Source organism: Haliaeetus leucocephalus, unplaced genomic scaffold (genome assembly GCF_000737465.1).
Source record: "Haliaeetus leucocephalus isolate CR32 unplaced genomic scaffold, Haliaeetus_leucocephalus-4.0 Scaffold587, whole genome shotgun sequence".
In the NCBI taxonomy this organism is placed as follows: domain Eukaryota; kingdom Metazoa; phylum Chordata; class Aves; order Accipitriformes; family Accipitridae; genus Haliaeetus; species Haliaeetus leucocephalus.
Genome location: NW_010973023.1, coordinates 518,432 through 524,106, shown reverse-complemented (window position 1 = coordinate 524,106; position 5,675 = coordinate 518,432).

Sequence of the window (5,675 nt, the reverse complement as noted above, 5' to 3'; positions counted from 1 at the left end):
GCAGTGCTTCCCTAAGGCAAGTGCTGGCTGGACACAGTGGACAGCTCTGCCTTGGAGACGGGCGAGGTGACCTCAGCAGAGGAGGGATTAATGTATAGACAATGCTATATAATCTCTAGTGTCAGCAGGTGGCACTCCTACTACTTGATCTCTGCACATATATGGCTGCTTGGGAACTGAAACCTGCAGGATTTCTGGCCCCAGAGCAGGGCAGGTGATGGGAAGATCTCGGTCTCTGGAGCTGTTGCACTCACTGGAACCTGAACTGCTGAACTGTTTCTGCCTTCTGATTCCTAGCAACGTTGTTAAAAATGATAGAAAAAAAGATAGCATTTACCCTGCCCTTCACTGCAGCTGGAGCCTGAGGGATGTGCCTGCCCTCAGACTTCATCCTGCTCCGGACTGCAAAAGGTTTAGGAGATGCTAGTGCAGCCCTTGGCATCTCCCAAATGCGTGGTTTGGCTCTCTCCTTATTTCCCATATGGAAAGCTGGTAAAAGGCCCGGTTCTGGTCTATGAACACAGCTCAGCAGACAGACAAGTCCTGGGTTTCTCTTATATATCTATACATGCCACACGTGGTCCCAAGGAAGGAAGGACTGCATCCATGGAGCCTGACGGTGTAACGTGGGACCATGTGCACAGCAGCAAAGCTGCTGCCTCTGCTCATACCTAACCAAAAACTCCCCTGCTGCAATTTAATTGCAATCTAATTAACCTCTGCTCCTATGCAGAGAGTAATGTACTGGTTTTACACTCTGAGTGGGACTACACAGGAGGAAACTTGCGTGGAATGAGTGCAAGAATGTACGTGATGCTTCCTGGGGTTGCAATCCATGGTGCTCATCATTAGGAGGATTAGCATGTTTTTTTATACAAAATGTGTTCTGGCACTCTAAAACCTAGGGCTGGAAGAGGTGCATGGGGTCATCAAATCTTTTTCTGCGTCAGCACAAGACTTCCCCTGTAGCCCTTTTCCAGCAGATTTCCAGCTCGCTGTGCATGTCCCGGGCGGCCGGGCTGCTACCGCCACTGGGCTGATTACAAACAGGCTGATGCGCTGGGTCATGCATCTCCCTTCCTCGGTAGCTGGCCGATGCACTCACATCGTGCTTCTCATTCCTCCTTTTTGCTCTTCCAAGCCATCTCTGCTCCACTCCCTTCTCCGTGTCCCCACCCTCCCATCTCTTCTCCTGGGTGTCCTGCCCTGACCCTTTGCCGCACACAGGGTTTGGCTTTTCCAGGCCCTGGTGCTGGCACATTGGAGGGGCTTCAGGAGGTGATGACAAGCTGCCTGTGAGTCTGATATTTTTGCCTCCAGCCCTGGGTGATGAGCTACAAGGTCAGGGTGTCCCTGCTGGACCCCCGGGCGTGGGGAGAACGCTGCAATGAGAAGGGTCACTATTGCAGAATGATGGCAAGCCCCATTCTGCCAGGGTTGGGTGTAGCCGTCACCCCATTTTAAGGTAGGATAGCATCCCTGTGGGTGATGCACGGAGAACCAGCCCCCCGCTCCACCCCAAGCTCCCCGCAGCACGCCTCTGATTCCCACGCTAATGAGAAACAGCTTAAATTATGCTTGAACCTCACTTGCTTTTCACACATTTTCAAGAGATCAGCAGGGCTGGGTTCACCATCGGGAGGAAAGACTCGTTATCCGCCTTGCCTCGCTAATAAAATCACTTCCAGAAAATTGCAGCGCAGGTGGGATGGCCATAGCTATGCAAGGGCTGGATTTTCTTACTCACCCCATGTTGGCATTGTCAATATTGTTTGCACACTTTGCTGAGTCTGGGCGTACAACCTGCCTCCATCGCCGTACTCTGCCTGGTGCTGAGGATGAGCCAGCCCAAGGGTGTCTTCTGAGCTGGCTCCCACAGCAACAGTACAAATAAAATCCTGTCTTGTAGATGCTTTTACAGTTCCCAGAGGATGGTTAACAGGCTTTATCAGTGCTTTATCACAAGGTGAGGTAAGGAGTACCAGAGTACCCAAGGTACAGGTGATGTACTGAAATAAATGATGCTTCTTCCATCAGGCCATGTCGTAGCTGATCTGTGGAATCAGGTCATGAATGGGGGCACAAAACATGGCCATTGTACAAGATGATGAGAGGAATAGCTGTTGAGCACAAATAGAGCAATGAAGAGTACGTGGGATTTTGGTGATAGAGTTCATCTGTGACTGAAGCATATTTCTGCAGATTTTGTGCAGTTTTTCTGGAAAAATGTAATCGTATTTTTCACTGGATGGACCGGCTGTGATGTGGAGAGGTAGGGGACAAGCCACCCTGCAGGCTTTCCCGTGGGACTCTGTCTCCCTGACATGGTCCTGGTCATGTGGGAGCCAGAGCAGACAATGGTGATTGCACAAGTGTTAAAGTTGTTGGGGATGTTGACCAAATTCTCCTTTTTTTCCCACCAGCCTGGCCCTTAGAGCAAGAGACAGCAGCCATAACGTCAACAAGGGACCTCTTCCAAATCTCACGCAGGGATTTGTGGCCACAAATCATCCTCCTGTCTTAACCAGCTGAGAGAGGAGACCGGTCAAGCAGGGTCTTCAAAAAACACTTGCTTTTCCAAACAGCAGGTTATTTACTTGCATCACTCATTGTCTGAGTGCATGCTGCCATTGTTCCCCCCGAGGAGCCTCACGGTTAGCAAAGAGGTCCTTGAAATCCCAAAGGCGACTGCCAGCCCATTTGCCCCTCTCCTGGGCAGAGAGGCAGACCTCTCTGCCTGTACAGGTATTAAAATATATGCAATGCTCGAAGCACTTCATATGGGCTCAAAAGGAGTTGAAGGTAATGTGATTTTTCCCCCCCATTTCTGGGTTTGGCAGGTAGACTGTTTTCAGCAGAGGAGGGACTCCCTTGGCTTGGTGGCCTGCACTGGTCCCCATCCCACTCCTTGTCCCTTCCGTGAGTTGCTGTAGACCTGTGTGGACTTGGCCTCAAGTCTTTTCCTTTTTCTTTTGTCTTTTGTCTTTTTCCTTTTCTCTTTTTTTTTAAAATAAACATATATATTTTCCTTTGTCCTTTTCTCTTTTTTTTCCCTTCCTTTTTTCTTTTTAGTCCTCCTTTTTCTTGTGCTGCCTTTTCTCTCTTTCCCTTCCCTCCTCAGTCAGGCTGGCGGCACCCCAGCGATGACCTAATGCGGCTCACCGCTGGGTCCCGGATCTGCGTGGGAGGCAGAGAGACGATGCTCAGCCGTGGCTCAGCCCGTTGCTGGCCACGGTCAGGGTCTGGCCCCAGCCCGGTAAGCGTGGGGCTACCGTGTGCCATCACACCCAGGGTAGGCGAGGGGCAGATTGTTTTGGTGGTGGGGCTGGGAAGGGATTGCAGAAGTCAGACAGAGTCTGAGCTTGGGGTCGGTCCTGGCTGCTGGATGGAGGAGTGCGAGGGAAAAGCATCACTGCACCCTGCAGAGGGGAGCAGGGCTGGCTGCCCCGAGGCCAGGGTGATGGGCCCTGGGGTCTGGCTCAAGCCCACCCCATTGTGAGGAGGTAAAGCCTGTGGGAGGGTGTTGAGCAAGATGTAACCCCCTCAGTTCCTGCCAGAATGATGGCACCAGGGTGGCATGAAATCACCAGCACAGGGAAGTGATGGTAGCTGCCAGAGAGATGGGTGGGTGGGCTGACAGCAGGGTGAGCAGGAGGGACCGGGGAAGCAAATGGCTCTGGTGTGCCGGGACAGCCCTGGCTGTTTGCAAAAGCTCTCGCTCCTCTGTAAGCTGCTTTTTAACTTTGCAAACAAGCATGCATTCACAGACTCCTCACCAAAAATTTAAAAAATCAAACCAGGGAGGAGTTGGGCAGCTTCTTACATTTACGAGGACCTCCTGGCCACCAAGGTCTGAGGTGGCCAAGTCACCATGACTCCCAGGGACGCCAGTGGACTATGAGGGATCCCAGCGGTTCATAGGAGGTGCAGAGCATCTCACAGGAGCCAGAGGGATTAGACAGTGCTGTAATGGCTTGTAGGGGGATATGATGTACACCATAAAAGCTGGATGCCCTTTGGGGTCCACGCTTATTGCTTTCTTGGCTGATCATGTTCTCCTTCATTTCCATCCTATTGCTCATGTCTGTGGTGTATCCATCATCCTCCAGCTGCTCAGCAGGCTGGACAAACGTCTCGTACATTTTAATGTTAGATTTCTTTTTTCCTGTTTCCAACCTCCAAAATGGGGCAGTTGGGTGTTATTCCTAGGGGATGTGATCAGTGACAAACTTGGGATTGCACCATCTCCCTTGGGATAACCATCTCAATCCATTTGCAAGTGGCTTTCCAACATATCCATAAACTTTCAGCAACACTTCTTGGAAAAAGTGCATGCTTGTTTTAAAAAAAATGCAAATATTTATCTTCTTAAACCAGTTTTATGCCTTGCCTGAAATCAGGTGTCCAGAAGTGCTGGTTGTATCTCGCAGCAAAAGCTCCTGCCAGGGCTCTCGGCCAAGGCCAAAGGTGGGTGAAATTGTGGTGCAGGGTGCTGTGTGGTGGCCTGTGCTCAGATCAGGACAGTCACCAGCTTTCCTTGCCAAGGCATTTTCTTGCAACATATATCTCTGTTGCACTCCTTTGAGCGAGAGAGGGAGATTGCCTCAGGCGCAGGTGTAGTGATACACAGAAAATGTACATAAAAAAGGCAAAGAAAACACCTCCTCAGCCCCCTTTCCACTAGACCATCTCTCTCCTGCATCTCTTGCTCTGCATCTGCATGACCTGCCCACTACCCTCATCCCTGTGCAATACAAACCTGCTCTGGTTTTATTTCAAAACACTTGTAAGAAACGTAATTCCCTGTTGTCCCCAGGTGCTGGGAGCTCTTAGAAGCAAAGAAATGACCAGAAGGAGGCCTGGAAGATGCTCTCTCCTTCTCTGTCCAGTCCAGCACATGTTCAACTTCCAGGTGTTGGACCTTCAGAGCAATCGACTGATGGAGAATTATTTGTGTTTCGTGCTCTCCAATACTGTGCTGCCAGAGTCTTGCGATGGCATTCAATGGGAAGATCACTGCAAAATGCTCCTTGGGCACTGTGGCAGTATCTTTCCAGCTCTTCCATGGGCCGCTAGAGACATTCCCAGGGCTTTACAGCTGGGAAATAGCAGCGACCTCCTGAGAGAGCCTGATGTCACAAGATTTTTCAGCTTGATTTCCAGAGCAGTGGTCTGGATGTACTTCAAACTTCTGACTGCTTTTTCCACGCAGAGTTGTTACTCAGGATTTTTGTCTTTTTTTCTTTTTTCTGGACTCTCCCTTCCTCAGGACTCAGACCATCTTGTGCAATCGGTGTCCCTTCATAGACACGTCTGTGAAAAATGCAGAGATTTCCTGAGAGCAGTGCAGTGGAAATTCCTGAGATTTCTGGTGCAGACAGACACGTACAGAGCTGGGGCTGGGGAGGACGAGGCAGCAGTTTAGGAGCTGCCTTTTCTGCAGAAACAAATCCTTTCTACTCATCCTCTCTAGTCTGCACCTGCATGGTAAACCAGAACTGCAGGTAGACTCAAGCATTTGCTGCTGCACCAAGTTTTCATAGCTACTTTTGTGTTTCTGGCAGGCTGGGGGCTTGCAAACAGGTGTTGGACCTCTCCCTGCCGTGCATGGCACGGTCAGCTCAAGACAGCCCTGGCCGTGCACGCTGCTCCCTGCCGTTCAGGAGATGCTCTCC